Source organism: Pimephales promelas, chromosome 15 (genome assembly GCF_988280905.1).
Source record: "Pimephales promelas chromosome 15, fPimPro1.hap1.1, whole genome shotgun sequence".
Lineage (NCBI taxonomy): Eukaryota > Metazoa > Chordata > Actinopteri > Cypriniformes > Leuciscidae > Pimephales > Pimephales promelas.
Genome location: NC_142783.1, coordinates 14,616,197 through 14,628,593, shown reverse-complemented (window position 1 = coordinate 14,628,593; position 12,397 = coordinate 14,616,197). Strand labels below are relative to the sequence as shown.

The following is a 12,397-nucleotide window of genomic DNA, read 5'->3' as shown; positions in this document are numbered from 1 at the left end:
TAAAATAATTGGTTTTCAATTTGAAGTTAAAGAAGAATTTAAGACGTTGAAGTACAGAGGGTGAAATTCCAATGTGGAGTCTGTTGCAGTAAAAATTAACCAGGTTTCCGACCAGGATGGCCGAGTGGTTAAGGCGTTGGACTTAAGATCCAATGGACAAATGTCCTCGTGGGTTCAAACCCCACTCCTGGTAATAAAATAATGGTTTTCAATTTGTAGTTTAAAAAGAAATCCAATGGACAAAATGTCTTTGTTGCGTTGGACTTACGATCAAATGGAAAATGTCCTTGTGGGTTCAAACCCCAGCCTGGTAATAAAATAATTGGTGTTCAATTTGAAGTTTAAGAAGAATTTAAGAGGTTGAAATACAGAGGGTCAAATTCCAATGTGGAGTATTTTGCAGTAAAAACAATTCTGGTTTCAACCCAACACCTTAAAGTGTTAAATTCAATAGTGGGAGTCTGTTGCAGTAAAAATTAACCAGGTTTCCCACCAGGATGGCCGAGTGGTTAAGGCGTTGGACTTAAGATCCAATGGACGAATGTCCTCGTGGGTTCAAACCCCGCTCCTGGTAATAAAATAATGGTTTTCAATTTGTAGTTTTAGCAGAAATCCAATGGACAAAATGTCTTTGTTGCGTTGGACTTAAGATCAAATGGAAAATGTCCTTGTGGGTTCAAACCCCAGCCTGATAATAAAATAATTGGTTTTCAATTTGAAGTTAAAGAAGAATTTAAGACGTTGAAGTACAGAGGGTGAAATTCCAATGTGGAGTCTGTTGCAGTAAAAATTAACCAGGTTTCCCACCAGGATGGCCGAGTGGTTAAGGCGTTGGACTTAAGATCCAATGGACAAATGTCCTCGTGGGTTCAAACCCCACTCCTGGTAATAAAATAATGTTTTTCAATTTGTAGTAAATCCAATGGACAAAATGTCTTTGTTGCGTTGGACTTAAGATCAAATGGAAAATGTCCTTGTGGGTTCAAACCCCAGCCTGATAATAAAATAATTGGTTTTCAATTTGAAGTTAAAGAAGAATTTAAGAGGTTGAAATACAGAGGGTAAAATTCCAATGTGGAGTATTTTGCAGTAAAAACAATTCTGGTTTCAACCCAACACCTTAAAGTGTTAAATTCAATAGTGGGAGTCTGTTGCAGTAAAAATTAACCAGGTTTCCCACCAGGATGGCCGAGTGGTTAAGGCGTTGGACTTAAGATCCAATGGACAAATGTCCTCGTGGGTTCAAACCCCACTCCTGGTAATAAAATAATGGTTTTCAATTTGTAGTAAATCCAATGGACAAAATGTCTTTGTTGCTTTGGACTTAAGATCAAATGGAAAATGTCCTTGTAGGTTCAAACCCCAACCTGATAATAAAATAATTGGTGTTCAATTTGAAGTTAAGAAGAATTTAAGAGGTTGAAGTACAGAGGGTGAAATTCCAATGTGGATTTTTTTGCAGTAAGAACAATTCTGGTTTCAACCCCACACCTTAAAGTGTTAAATTCAATAGAGGGGGTCTGCTGCAGAATAAACTAACCAGGTTTACCACCAGGATGGCCGAGTGGTTAAGGCGTTGGACTTAAGATCCAATGGACAAATGTCCTCGTGGGTTCAAACCCCACTCCTGGTAATAAAATATTGGTTTTCAATTTGAAGTTTAAGAAGAATTTAAGACGTTGAAGTACAGAGGGTGAAATTCCAGTGTGGAGTCTGTTGCAGTAAAAATTAACCTGGTTTCCCACCAGGATGGCCGAGTGGTTAAGGCGTTGGACTTAAGATCCAATGGACAAATGTCTTCGTGGGTTCAAACCCCACTCCTGGTAATAAAATAATGGTTCTCAATTTGTAGTAAATCCAATGGACAAAATGTCTTTGTTGCGTTGGACTTAAGATCAAATGGAAAATGTCCTTGTGGGTTCAAACCCCAGCCTGGTAATACAATAATTGGTTTTCAATTTTAAGTTAAGAAGAATTTAAGAGGTTGAAGTACAGAGGGTGAAATTCCAATGTGGAGTGTTTTGCAGTAAGAACAATTCTGGTTTCAACCCCACACCTTAAAGTGTTAAATTCAATAGTGGGGGTCTGCTGCAGAATAAACTAACCAGGTTTACCACCAGGATGGCAGAGTGGTTAAGGCGTTGGACTTAAGATCCAATGGACAAATGTCCTCGTGGGTTCAAACCCCACTCCTGGTAATAAAATATTGGTTTTCAATTTGTAGTTTAAGCAGAAATCCAATGGACAAAAATGTCTTTGTTGCGTTGGACTTAAGATCCAATGGACAAATGTCCTCGTGGGTTCAAACCCCACTCCTGGTAATAAAATATTGGTTTTCAATTTGTAGTTTAAGCAGAAATCCAATGGACAAAATGTCTTTGTTGCGTTGGACTTAAGATCAAATGGAAAAATGTCCTTGTGGGTTCAAACCCCAGCCTGGTACTAAAATAATTGGTTTTGAAGTTTAAGAAGAATTTAAGAGGTTGAAGTACAGAGGGTGAAATTCCAATGTGGAGTGTTTTGCAGTAAGAACAATTCTGGCTTCAACCCCACACCTTAAAGTGTTAAATTCAATAGTGGGGGTCTGCTGCAGAATAAACTAACCAGGTTTACCACCAGGATGGCCGAGTGGTTAAGGCGTTGGACTTAAGATCCAATGGACAAATGTTCTCGTGGGTTCAAACCCCACTCCTGGTAATAAAATAATGGTTTTCAATTTGTAGTTTAAGAAGAAATCCAATGGACAAAATGTCTTTGTTGCATTGGACGTAAGATCAAATGGAAAATGTCCTTGTAGGTTCAAACCCCAGCCTGGTAATAAAATAATTGGTTTTCAATTTGAAGTTTAAGAAGAATTTAAGAGGTTGAAATACAGAGGGTAAAATTCCAATGTGGAGTATTTTGCAGTAAAAACAATTCTGGTTTCAACCCAACACCTTAAAGTGTTAAATTCAATAGTGGGAGTCTGTTGCAGTAAAAATTAACCAGGCTTCCCACCAGGATGGCCGAGTGGTTAAGGCGTTGGACTTAAGATCCAATGGACAAATGTCCTCGTGGGTTTAAACCCCACTCCTGGTAATAAAATAATGGTTTTCAATTTGTAGTAAATCCAATGGACAAAATGTCTTTGTTGCGTTGGACTTAAGATCAAATGGAAAATGTCCTTGTGGGTTCAAACCACAACCTGATAATAAAATAATTGGTTTTCAATTTGAAGTTTAAGAAGAATTTAAGAGGTTGAAGTACAGAGGGTGAAATTCCAATGTGGAGTCTGTTGCAGTAAAAATTAACCAGTTTTAAAATAATGGTTTTCAATTTGTAGTAAATCCAATGGACAAAATGTCTTTGTTGCGGTGGACTTAAGATCAAATGGAAAATGTCATTGTGGGTTCAAACCCCAGCCTGGTAATAAAATAATTGGTTTTCAATTTGAAGTTTAAGAAGAATTTAAGAGGTTGAAGTACTGAGGGTGAAATTCCAATGTGGAGTCTGTTGCAGTAAAAATTAACCAGGTTTCCCACCAGGATGGCCGAGTGGTTAAGGCGTTGGACTTAAGATCCAATGGACAAATGTCCTTGTGGGTTCAAACCCCACTCCTGGTAATAAAATAATGTTTTTCAATTTGTAGTAAATCCAATGGACAAAATGTCTTTGTTGCGTTGGACTTAAGATCAAATGGAAAATGTCCTTGTGGGTTCAAACCCCAGCCTGATAATAAAATAATTGGTTTTCAATTTGAAGTTAAAGAAGAATTTAAGACGTTGAAGTACAGAGGGTGAAATTCCAATGTGGAGTCTGTTGCAGTAAAAATTAACCAGGTTTCCGACCAGGATGGCCGAGTGGTAAAGGCGTTGGACTTAAGATCCAATGGACAAATGTCCTCGTGGGTTCAAACCCCACTCCTGGTAATAAAATATTGGTATTCAATTTGTAGTTTAAGCAGAAATCCAATGGACAAAATGTCTTTGTTGCGTTGGACTTAAGATCAAATGGAAAAATGTCCTTGTGGGTTCAAACCCCAGCCTGGTACTAAAATAATTGGTTTTCAATTTGAAGTTTAAGAAGAATTTAAGAGGTTGAAATACAGAGGGTCAAATTCCAATGTGGAGTATTTTGCAGTAAAAACAATTCTGGTTTCAACCCAACACCTTAAAGTGTTAAATTCAATAGTGGGAGTCTGTTGCAGTAAAAATTAACCAGGTTTCCCACCAGGATGGCCGAGTGGTTAAGGCGTTGGACTTAAGATCCAATGGACAAATGTCTTCGTGGGTTCAAACCCCACTCCTGGTAATAAAATAATGGTTTTCAATTTGTAGTAAATCCAATGGACAAAATGTCTTTGTTGCGTTGGACTTAAGATCAAATGGAAAATGTCCTTCTGGGTTCAAACCCCAGCCTGGTAATACAATAATTGGTTTTCAATTTTAAGTTAAGAAGAATTTAAGAGGTTGAAGTACAGAGGGTGAAATTCCAATGTGGAGTGTTTTGCAGTAAGAATAATTCTGGTTTCAACCCCACACCTTAAAGTGTTGAATTCAATAGTGGGGGTCTGCTGCAGAATAAACTAACCAGGTTTACCACCAGGATGGCCGAGTGGTTAAGGCGTTGGACTTAAGATCAAATGGAAAATGTCCTTGTGGGTTCAAACCCCACTCCTGGTAATAAAATAATGGTTTTCAATTTGTAGTTTAAGAAGAAATCCAATGGACAAAATGTCTTTGTTGCATTGGACTTAAGATCAAATGGAAAATGTCCTTGAAGGTTCAAACCCCAGCCTGGTAATAAAATAATTGGTTTTCAATTTGAAGTTTAAGAAGAATTTAAGAGGTTGAAATACAGAGGGTCAAATTCCAATGTGGAGTATTTTGCAGTAAAAACAATTCTGGTTTCAACCCAACACCTTAAAGTGTTAAATTCAATAGTGGGAGTCTGTTGCAGTAAAAATTAACCAGGTTTCCCACCAGGATGGCCGAGTGGTTAAGGCGTTGGACTTAAGATCCAATGGACAAATGTCCTCGTGGGTTCAAACCCCACTCCTGGTAATAAAATAATGTTTTTCAATTTGTAGTAAATCCAATGGACAAAATGTCTTTGTTGCGTTGGACTTAAGATCAAATGGAAAATGTCCTTGTGGGTTCAAACCCCAGCCTGATAATAAAATAATTGGTTTTCAATTTGAAGTTTAAGAAGAATTTAAGAGGTTGAAGTACTGAGGGTGAAATTCCAATGTGGGGTCTGTTGCAGTAAAAATTAACCAGGTTTCCCACCAGGATGGCCGAGTGGTTAAGGCGTTGGACTTAAGATCCAATGGACAAATGTCCTTGTGGGTTCAAACCCCACTCCTGGTAATAAAATAATGTTTTTCAATTTGTAGTAAATCCAATGGACAAAATGTCTTTGTTGCGTTGGACTTAAGATCAAATGGAAAATGTCCTTGTGGGTTCAAACCCCAGCCTGATAATAAAATAATTGGTTTTCAATTTGAAGTTAAAGAAGAATTTAAGACGTTGAAGTACAGAGGGTGAAATTCCAATGCGGAGTCTGTTGCAGTAAAAATTAACCAGGTTTCCGACCAGGATGGCCGAGTGGTAAAGGCGTTGGACTTAAGATCCAATGGACAAATGTCCTCGTGGGTTCAAACCCCACTCCTGGTAATAAAATATTGGTATTCAATTTGTAGTTTAAGCAGAAATCCAATGGACAAAATGTCTTTGTTGCGTTGGACTTAAGATCAAATGGAAAAATGTCCTTGTGGGTTCAAACCCCAGCCTGGTACTAAAATAATTGGTTTTCAATTTGAAGTTTAAGAAGAATTTAAGAGGTTGAAATACAGAGGGTCAAATTCCAATGTGGAGTATTTTGCAGTAAAAACAATTCTGGTTTCAACCCAACACCTTAAAGTGTTAAATTCAATAGTGGGAGTCTGTTGCAGTAAAAATTAACCAGGTTTCCCACCAGGATGGCCGAGTGGTTAAGGCGTTGGACTTAAGATCCAATGGACAAATGTCTTCGTGGGTTCAAACCCCACTCCTGGTAATAAAATAATGGTTTTCAATTTGTAGTAAATCCAATGGACAAAATGTCTTTGTTGCGTTGGACTTAAGATCAAATGGAAAATGTCCTTCTGGGTTCAAACCCCAGCCTGGTAATACAATAATTGGTTTTCAATTTTAAGTTAAGAAGAATTTAAGAGGTTGAAGTACAGAGGGTGAAATTCCAATGTGGAGTGTTTTGCAGTAAGAATAATTCTGGTTTCAACCCCACACCTTAAAGTGTTGAATTCAATAGTGGGGGTCTGCTGCAGAATAAACTAACCAGGTTTACCACCAGGATGGCCGAGTGGTTAAGGCGTTGGACTTAAGATCAAATGGAAAATGTCCTTGTGGGTTCAAACCCCACTCCTGGTAATAAAATAATGGTTTTCAATTTGTAGTTTAAGAAGAAATCCAATGGACAAAATGTCTTTGTTGCATTGGACTTAAGATCAAATGGAAAATGTCCTTGAAGGTTCAAACCCCAGCCTGGTAATAAAATAATTGGTTTTCAATTTGAAGTTTAAGAAGAATTTAAGAGGTTGAAATACAGAGGGTCAAATTCCAATGTGGAGTATTTTGCAGTAAAAACAATTCTGGTTTCAACCCAACACCTTAAAGTGTTAAATTCAATAGTGGGAGTCTGTTGCAGTAAAAATTAACCAGGTTTCCCACCAGGATGGCCGAGTGGTTAAGGCGTTGGACTTAAGATCCAATGGACAAATGTCCTCGTGGGTTCAAACCCCACTCCTGGTAATAAAATAATGTTTTTCAATTTGTAGTAAATCCAATGGACAAAATGTCTTTGTTGCGTTGGACTTAAGATCAAATGGAAAATGTCCTTGTGGGTTCAAACCCCAGCCTGATAATAAAATAATTGGTTTTCAATTTGAAGTTAAAGAAGAATTTAAGACGTTGAAGTACAGAGGGTGAAATTCCAATGTGGAGTCTGTTGCAGTAAAAATTAACCAGGTTTCCGACCAGGATGGCCAAGTGGTTAAGGCGTTGGACTTAAGATCCAATGGACAAATGTCCTCGTGGGTTCAAACCCCACTCCTGGTAATAAAATATTGGTATTCAATTTGTAGTTTAAGCAGAAATCCAATGGACAAAATGTCTTTGTTGCGTTGGACTTAAGATCAAATGGAAAAATGTCCTTGTGGGTTCAAACCCCAGCCTGGTACTAAAATAATTGGTTTTCAATTTGAAGTTTAAGAAGAATTTAAGAGGTTGAAATACAGAGGGTCAAATTCCAATGTGGAGTATTTTGCAGTAAAAACAATTCTGGTTTCAACCCAACACCTTAAAGTGTTAAATTCAATAGTGGGAGTCTGTTGCAGTAAAAATTAACCAGGTTTCCCACCAGGATGGCCGAGTGGTTAAGGCGTTGGACTTAAGATCCAATGGACAAATGTCTTCGTGGGTTCAAACCCCACTCCTGGTAATAAAATAATGGTTTTCAATTTGTAGTAAATCCAATGGACAAAATGTCTTTGTTGCGTTGGACTTAAGATCAAATGGAAAATGTCCTTGTGGGTTCAAACCCCAGCCTGGTAATGCAATAATTGGTTTTCAATTTTAAGTTAAGAAGAATTTAAGAGGTTGAAGTACAGAGGGTGAAATTCCAATGTGGAGTGTTTTGCAGTAAGAACAATTCTGGTTTCAACCCCACACCTTAAAGTGTTAAATTCAATAGTGGGGGTCTGCTGCAGAATAAACTAACCAGGTTTACCACCAGGATGGCCGAGTGGTTAAGGCGTTGGACTTAAGATCCAATGGACAAATGTCCTCGTGGGTTCAAACCCCACTCCTGGTAATAAAATAATGGTTTTCAATTTGTAGTTTAAGAAGAAATCCAATGGACAAAATGTCTTTGTTGCATTGGACGTAAGATCAAATGGAAAATGTCCTTGTAGGTTCAAACCCCAGCCTGGTAATAAAATAATTGGTTTTCAATTTGAAGTTTAAGAAGAATTTAAGAGGTTGAAATACAGAGGGTAAAATTCCAATGTGGAGTATTTTGCAGTAAAAACAATTCTGGTTTCAACCCAACACCTTAAAGTGTTAAATTCAATAGTGGGAGTCTGTTGCAGTAAAAATTAACCAGGTTTCCCACCAGGATGGCCGAGTGGTTAAGGCGTTGGACTTAAGATCCAATGGATAAAAGTCCTCGTGGGTTCAAACCCCACTCCTGGTAATAAAATAATGGTTTTCAATTTGTAGTTTAAAAAGAAATCCAATGGACAAAATGTCTTTGTTGCGTTGGACTTAAGATCAAATGGAAAATGTCCTTGTGGGTTCAAACCCCAACCTGATAATAAAATAATTGGTGTTCAATTTGAAGTTAAGAAGAATTTAAGAGGTTGAAGTACAGAGGGTGAAATTCCAATGTGGATTTTTTTGCAGTAAGAACAATTCTGGTTTCAACCCCACACCTTAAAGTGTTAAATTCAATAGAGGGGGTCTGCTGCAGAATAAACTAACCAGGTTTACCACCAGGATGGCCGAGTGGTTAAGGCGTTGGACTTAAGATCCAATGGACAAATGTCCTTGTGGGTTCAAACCCCACTCCTGGTAATAAAATATTGGTTTTCAATTTGAAGTTTAAGAAGAATTTAAGACGTTGAAGTACAGAGGGTGAAATTCCAGTGTGGAGTCTGTTGCAGTAAAAATTAACCAGGTTTCCCACCAGGATGGCCGAGTGGTTAAGGCGTTGGACTTAAGATCCAATGGACAAATGTCTTCGTGGGTTCAAACCCCACTCCTGGTAATAAAATAATGGTTTTCAATTTGTAGTAAATCCAATGGACAAAATGTCTTTGTTGCGTTGGACTTAAGATCAAATGGAAAATGTCCTTGTGGGTTCAAACCCCAGCCTGGTAATACAATAATTGGTTTTCAATTTTAAGTTAAGAAGAATTTAAGAGGTTGAAGTACAGAGGGTGAAATTCCAATGTGGAGTGTTTTGCAGTAAGAACAATTCTGGTTTCAACCCCACACCTTAAAGTGTTAAATTCAATAGTGGGGGTCTGCTGCAGAATAAACTAACCAGGTTTACCACCAGGATGGCAGAGTGGTTAAGGCGTTGGACTTAAGATCCAATGGACAAATGTCCTCGTGGGTTCAAACCCCACTCCTGGTAATAAAATATTGGTTTTCAATTTGTAGTTTAAGCAGAAATCCAATGGACAAAAATGTCTTTGTTGCGTTGGACTTAAGATCCAATGGACAAATGTCCTCGTGGGTTCAAACCCCACTCCTGGTAATAAAATATTGGTTTTCAATTTGTAGTTTAAGCAGAAATCCAATGGACAAAATGTCTTTGTTGCGTTGGACTTAAGATCAAATGGAAAAATGTCCTTGTGGGTTCAAACCCCAGCCTGGTACTAAAATAATTGGTTTTGAAGTTTAAGAAGAATTTAAGAGGTTGAAGTACAGAGGGTGAAATTCCAATGTGGAGTGTTTTGCAGTAAGAACAATTCTGGCTTCAACCCCACACCTTAAAGTGTTAAATTCAATAGTGGGGGTCTGCTGCAGAATAAACTAACCAGGTTTACCACCAGGATGGCCGAGTGGTTAAGGCGTTGGACTTAAGATCCAATGGACAAATGTCCTCGTGGGTTCAAACCCCACTCCTGGTAATAAAATATTGGTATTCAATTTGTAGTTTAAGCAGAAATCCAATGGACAAAATGTCTTTGTTGCGTTGGACTTAAGATCAAATGGAAAAATGTCCTTGTGGGTTCAAACCCCAGCCTGGTACTAAAATAATTGGTTTTCAATTTGAAGTTTAAGAAGAATTTAAGAGGTTGAAATACAGAGGGTCAAATTCCAATGTGGAGTATTTTGCAGTAAAAACAATTCTGGTTTCAACCCAACACCTTAAAGTGTTAAATTCAATAGTGGGAGTCTGTTGCAGTAAAAATTAACCAGGTTTACCACCAGGATGGCCGAGTGGTTAAGGCGTTGGACTTAAGATCCAATGGACAAATGTTCTCGTGGGTTCAAACCCCACTCCTGGTAATAAAATGATGGTTTTCAATTTGTAGTTTAAGAAGAAATCCAATGGACAAAATGTCTTTGTTGCATTGGACGTAAGATCAAATGGAAAATGTCCTTGTAGGTTCAAACCCCAGCCTGGTAATAAAATAATTGGTTTTCAATTTGAAGTTTAAGAAGAATTTAAGAGGTTGAAATACAGAGGGTGAAATTCCAATGTGGAGTGTTTTGCAGTAAGAACAATTCTGGTTTCAACCCCACACCTTAAAGTGTTAAATTCAATAGTGGGGGTCTGCTGCAGAATAAACTAACCAGGTTTACCACCAGGATGGCCGAGTGGTTAAGGCGTTGGACTTAAGATCCAATGGACAAATGTCCTTGTGGGTTCAAACCCCACTCCTGGTAATAAAATAATGTTTTTCAATTTGTAGTAAATCCAATGGACAAAATGTCTTTGTTGCGTTGGACTTAAGATCAAATGGAAAATGTCCTTGTGGGTTCAAACCCCAGCCTGATAATAAAATAATTGGTTTTCAATTTGAAGTTAAAGAAGAATTTAAGACGTTGAAGTACAGAGGGTGAAATTCCAATGTGGAGTCTGTTGCAGTAAAAATTAACCAGGTTTCCCACCAGGATGGCCGAGTGGTTAAGGCGTTGGACTTAAGATCCAATGGACAAATGTCCTCGTGGGTTCAAACCCCACTCCTGGTAAAAAAATATTGGTTTTCAATTTGTAGTTTAAGCAGAAATCCAATGGACAAAATGTCTTTGTTGCGTTGGACTTAAGATCAAATGGAAAATGTTTTAATAATTGGTTTTCAATTTTAAGTTAAAGAAGAATTTAAGACGTTGAAGTACAGAGGGTGAAATTCCAATGTGGAGTCTGTTGCAGTAAAAGTTAACCAGGTTTCCCACCAGGATGGCCGAGTGGTTAAGGCGTTGGACTTAAGATCCAATGGACAAATGTCCTCGTGGGTTCAAACCCCACTCCTGGTAATAAAATAATTGGTTTTCAATTTGAAGTTTAAGAAGAATTTAAGAGGTTGAAGTACAGAGGGTGAAATTCCAATGTGGAGTCTGTTACAGTAAAAATTAACCAGGTTTCCCACCAGGATGGCCGAGTGGTTAAGGCGTTGGACTTAAGATCCAACGGACAAATTTCCTCGTGGGTTCAAACCTTACTCCTGGTAATAAAATAATGGTTTTCAATTTGTAGTAAATCCAATGGACAAAATGTCTTTGTTGCGTTGGACTTAAGATCACATGGAAAATGTCCTTGTGGGTTCAAACCCCAGCCTGGTAATAAAATAATTGGTTTTCAATTTTAAGTTAAGAAGAATTTAAGAGGTTGAAGTACAGAGGGTGAAATTCCAATGTGGAGTGTTTTGCAGTAAGAACAATTCTGGTTTCAACCCCACACCTTAAAGTGTTAAATTCAATAGTGGGGGTCTGCTGCAGAATAAACTAACCAGGTTTACCACCAGGATGGCCGAGTGGTTAAGGCGTTGGACTTAAGATCCAATTGACAAATGTCCTCGTGGGTTCAAACCCCACTCCTGGTAATAAAATATTGGTTTTCAATTTGTAGTTTAAGCAGAAATCCAATGGACAAAATGTCTTTGTTGCGTTGGACTTAAGATCAAATGGAAAATGTTTTAATAATTGGTTTTCAATTTTAAGTTAAAGAAGAATTTAAGACGTTGAAGTACAGAGGGTGAAATTCCAATGTGGAGTCTGTTGCAGTAAAAGTTAACCAGGTTTCCCACCAGGATGGCCGAGTGGTTAAGGCGTTGGACTTAAGATCCAATGGACAAATGTCCTCGTGGGTTCAAACCCCACTCCTGGTAATAAAATAATTGGTTTTCAATTTGAAGTTTAAGAAGAATTTAAGAGGTTGAAGTACAGAGGGTGAAATTCCAATGTGGAGTCTGTTACAGTAAAAATTAACCAGGTTTCCCACCAGGATGGCCGAGTGGTTAAGGCGTTGGACTTAAGATCCAACGGACAAATTTCCTCGTGGGTTCAAACCTTACTCCTGGTAATAAAATAATTGGTTTTCAATTTGTAGTTTAAGCAGAAATCCAATGGACAAAATGTCTTTGTTGCGTTGGACTTAAAATTAAATCCTTAAGTCTCCTAGGTTTACCGTTTTTGAATGCTTTCAGCCGATCTCCGGTTTTCGCGGTACCACTTTTAGCATAGCTTAGCATACATCATTGAAGTGCACAAGACCATTAGCATTTCTCAAAAAAAAAATTACCAAAGTGTTTAGATATTTTTCCTATTTAAAACTTGACTCTTCTGTAGTTACATCGTGTGCTCAACAGTTTAACTCTGGGGGAGTAGTAAAATTAGCCTATTTCAAA

At 38.0% G+C, this 12,397-nt stretch overlaps 35 non-coding genes across 35 annotated transcripts; all 35 read left to right on the top strand.

Annotated features, from left to right (window-relative positions):
• Positions 1 to 110: 110 nt before the first annotated feature.
• Positions 111 to 193, top strand: trnal-uaa (transfer RNA leucine (anticodon UAA)). Its single transcript has one exon. It is a non-coding gene; the product is annotated as a tRNA-Leu (tRNA).
• A 298-nt stretch (positions 194 to 491) lies between these two features.
• trnal-uaa (transfer RNA leucine (anticodon UAA)) lies at positions 492 to 574 on the top strand. Its single transcript has one exon. It is a non-coding gene; the product is annotated as a tRNA-Leu (tRNA).
• A 231-nt stretch (positions 575 to 805) lies between these two features.
• Positions 806 to 888, top strand: trnal-uaa (transfer RNA leucine (anticodon UAA)). The gene has a single exon. It is a non-coding gene; the product is annotated as a tRNA-Leu (tRNA).
• Positions 889 to 1,178: 290 nt separating this feature from the next.
• trnal-uaa (transfer RNA leucine (anticodon UAA)) lies at positions 1,179 to 1,261 on the top strand. The gene has a single exon. It is a non-coding gene; the product is annotated as a tRNA-Leu (tRNA).
• A 289-nt stretch (positions 1,262 to 1,550) lies between these two features.
• On the top strand, positions 1,551 to 1,633 carry trnal-uaa (transfer RNA leucine (anticodon UAA)). Its single transcript has one exon. It is a non-coding gene; the product is annotated as a tRNA-Leu (tRNA).
• Positions 1,634 to 1,743: 110 nt separating this feature from the next.
• On the top strand, positions 1,744 to 1,826 carry trnal-uaa (transfer RNA leucine (anticodon UAA)). The gene has a single exon. It is a non-coding gene; the product is annotated as a tRNA-Leu (tRNA).
• Positions 1,827 to 2,115: 289 nt separating this feature from the next.
• Positions 2,116 to 2,198, top strand: trnal-uaa (transfer RNA leucine (anticodon UAA)). The gene has a single exon. It is a non-coding gene; the product is annotated as a tRNA-Leu (tRNA).
• A 416-nt stretch (positions 2,199 to 2,614) lies between these two features.
• On the top strand, positions 2,615 to 2,697 carry trnal-uaa (transfer RNA leucine (anticodon UAA)). Its single transcript has one exon. It is a non-coding gene; the product is annotated as a tRNA-Leu (tRNA).
• A 298-nt stretch (positions 2,698 to 2,995) lies between these two features.
• trnal-uaa (transfer RNA leucine (anticodon UAA)) lies at positions 2,996 to 3,078 on the top strand. The gene has a single exon. It is a non-coding gene; the product is annotated as a tRNA-Leu (tRNA).
• A 441-nt stretch (positions 3,079 to 3,519) lies between these two features.
• Positions 3,520 to 3,602, top strand: trnal-uaa (transfer RNA leucine (anticodon UAA)). The gene has a single exon. It is a non-coding gene; the product is annotated as a tRNA-Leu (tRNA).
• Positions 3,603 to 3,825: 223 nt separating this feature from the next.
• trnal-uaa (transfer RNA leucine (anticodon UAA)) lies at positions 3,826 to 3,908 on the top strand. Its single transcript has one exon. It is a non-coding gene; the product is annotated as a tRNA-Leu (tRNA).
• A 299-nt stretch (positions 3,909 to 4,207) lies between these two features.
• Positions 4,208 to 4,290, top strand: trnal-uaa (transfer RNA leucine (anticodon UAA)). Its single transcript has one exon. It is a non-coding gene; the product is annotated as a tRNA-Leu (tRNA).
• Positions 4,291 to 4,579: 289 nt separating this feature from the next.
• trnal-uaa (transfer RNA leucine (anticodon UAA)) lies at positions 4,580 to 4,661 on the top strand. Its single transcript has one exon. It is a non-coding gene; the product is annotated as a tRNA-Leu (tRNA).
• Positions 4,662 to 4,959: 298 nt separating this feature from the next.
• On the top strand, positions 4,960 to 5,042 carry trnal-uaa (transfer RNA leucine (anticodon UAA)). The gene has a single exon. It is a non-coding gene; the product is annotated as a tRNA-Leu (tRNA).
• A 223-nt stretch (positions 5,043 to 5,265) lies between these two features.
• On the top strand, positions 5,266 to 5,348 carry trnal-uaa (transfer RNA leucine (anticodon UAA)). Its single transcript has one exon. It is a non-coding gene; the product is annotated as a tRNA-Leu (tRNA).
• A 223-nt stretch (positions 5,349 to 5,571) lies between these two features.
• Positions 5,572 to 5,654, top strand: trnal-uaa (transfer RNA leucine (anticodon UAA)). The gene has a single exon. It is a non-coding gene; the product is annotated as a tRNA-Leu (tRNA).
• Positions 5,655 to 5,953: 299 nt separating this feature from the next.
• Positions 5,954 to 6,036, top strand: trnal-uaa (transfer RNA leucine (anticodon UAA)). Its single transcript has one exon. It is a non-coding gene; the product is annotated as a tRNA-Leu (tRNA).
• A 289-nt stretch (positions 6,037 to 6,325) lies between these two features.
• On the top strand, positions 6,326 to 6,407 carry trnal-uaa (transfer RNA leucine (anticodon UAA)). Its single transcript has one exon. It is a non-coding gene; the product is annotated as a tRNA-Leu (tRNA).
• Positions 6,408 to 6,705: 298 nt separating this feature from the next.
• On the top strand, positions 6,706 to 6,788 carry trnal-uaa (transfer RNA leucine (anticodon UAA)). Its single transcript has one exon. It is a non-coding gene; the product is annotated as a tRNA-Leu (tRNA).
• Positions 6,789 to 7,011: 223 nt separating this feature from the next.
• trnal-uaa (transfer RNA leucine (anticodon UAA)) lies at positions 7,012 to 7,094 on the top strand. Its single transcript has one exon. It is a non-coding gene; the product is annotated as a tRNA-Leu (tRNA).
• Positions 7,095 to 7,393: 299 nt separating this feature from the next.
• trnal-uaa (transfer RNA leucine (anticodon UAA)) lies at positions 7,394 to 7,476 on the top strand. The gene has a single exon. It is a non-coding gene; the product is annotated as a tRNA-Leu (tRNA).
• A 289-nt stretch (positions 7,477 to 7,765) lies between these two features.
• trnal-uaa (transfer RNA leucine (anticodon UAA)) lies at positions 7,766 to 7,848 on the top strand. Its single transcript has one exon. It is a non-coding gene; the product is annotated as a tRNA-Leu (tRNA).
• Positions 7,849 to 8,146: 298 nt separating this feature from the next.
• Positions 8,147 to 8,229, top strand: trnal-uaa (transfer RNA leucine (anticodon UAA)). The gene has a single exon. It is a non-coding gene; the product is annotated as a tRNA-Leu (tRNA).
• A 297-nt stretch (positions 8,230 to 8,526) lies between these two features.
• trnal-uaa (transfer RNA leucine (anticodon UAA)) lies at positions 8,527 to 8,609 on the top strand. The gene has a single exon. It is a non-coding gene; the product is annotated as a tRNA-Leu (tRNA).
• Positions 8,610 to 8,719: 110 nt separating this feature from the next.
• trnal-uaa (transfer RNA leucine (anticodon UAA)) lies at positions 8,720 to 8,802 on the top strand. The gene has a single exon. It is a non-coding gene; the product is annotated as a tRNA-Leu (tRNA).
• A 289-nt stretch (positions 8,803 to 9,091) lies between these two features.
• On the top strand, positions 9,092 to 9,174 carry trnal-uaa (transfer RNA leucine (anticodon UAA)). The gene has a single exon. It is a non-coding gene; the product is annotated as a tRNA-Leu (tRNA).
• Positions 9,175 to 9,590: 416 nt separating this feature from the next.
• Positions 9,591 to 9,673, top strand: trnal-uaa (transfer RNA leucine (anticodon UAA)). Its single transcript has one exon. It is a non-coding gene; the product is annotated as a tRNA-Leu (tRNA).
• Positions 9,674 to 9,972: 299 nt separating this feature from the next.
• trnal-uaa (transfer RNA leucine (anticodon UAA)) lies at positions 9,973 to 10,055 on the top strand. Its single transcript has one exon. It is a non-coding gene; the product is annotated as a tRNA-Leu (tRNA).
• Positions 10,056 to 10,353: 298 nt separating this feature from the next.
• On the top strand, positions 10,354 to 10,436 carry trnal-uaa (transfer RNA leucine (anticodon UAA)). Its single transcript has one exon. It is a non-coding gene; the product is annotated as a tRNA-Leu (tRNA).
• A 223-nt stretch (positions 10,437 to 10,659) lies between these two features.
• Positions 10,660 to 10,742, top strand: trnal-uaa (transfer RNA leucine (anticodon UAA)). The gene has a single exon. It is a non-coding gene; the product is annotated as a tRNA-Leu (tRNA).
• A 202-nt stretch (positions 10,743 to 10,944) lies between these two features.
• trnal-uaa (transfer RNA leucine (anticodon UAA)) lies at positions 10,945 to 11,027 on the top strand. Its single transcript has one exon. It is a non-coding gene; the product is annotated as a tRNA-Leu (tRNA).
• Positions 11,028 to 11,138: 111 nt separating this feature from the next.
• On the top strand, positions 11,139 to 11,221 carry trnal-uaa (transfer RNA leucine (anticodon UAA)). The gene has a single exon. It is a non-coding gene; the product is annotated as a tRNA-Leu (tRNA).
• A 289-nt stretch (positions 11,222 to 11,510) lies between these two features.
• Positions 11,511 to 11,593, top strand: trnal-uaa (transfer RNA leucine (anticodon UAA)). The gene has a single exon. It is a non-coding gene; the product is annotated as a tRNA-Leu (tRNA).
• A 202-nt stretch (positions 11,594 to 11,795) lies between these two features.
• trnal-uaa (transfer RNA leucine (anticodon UAA)) lies at positions 11,796 to 11,878 on the top strand. The gene has a single exon. It is a non-coding gene; the product is annotated as a tRNA-Leu (tRNA).
• Positions 11,879 to 11,989: 111 nt separating this feature from the next.
• trnal-uaa (transfer RNA leucine (anticodon UAA)) lies at positions 11,990 to 12,072 on the top strand. The gene has a single exon. It is a non-coding gene; the product is annotated as a tRNA-Leu (tRNA).
• The last annotated feature ends 325 nt before the right edge of the window (positions 12,073 to 12,397 follow it).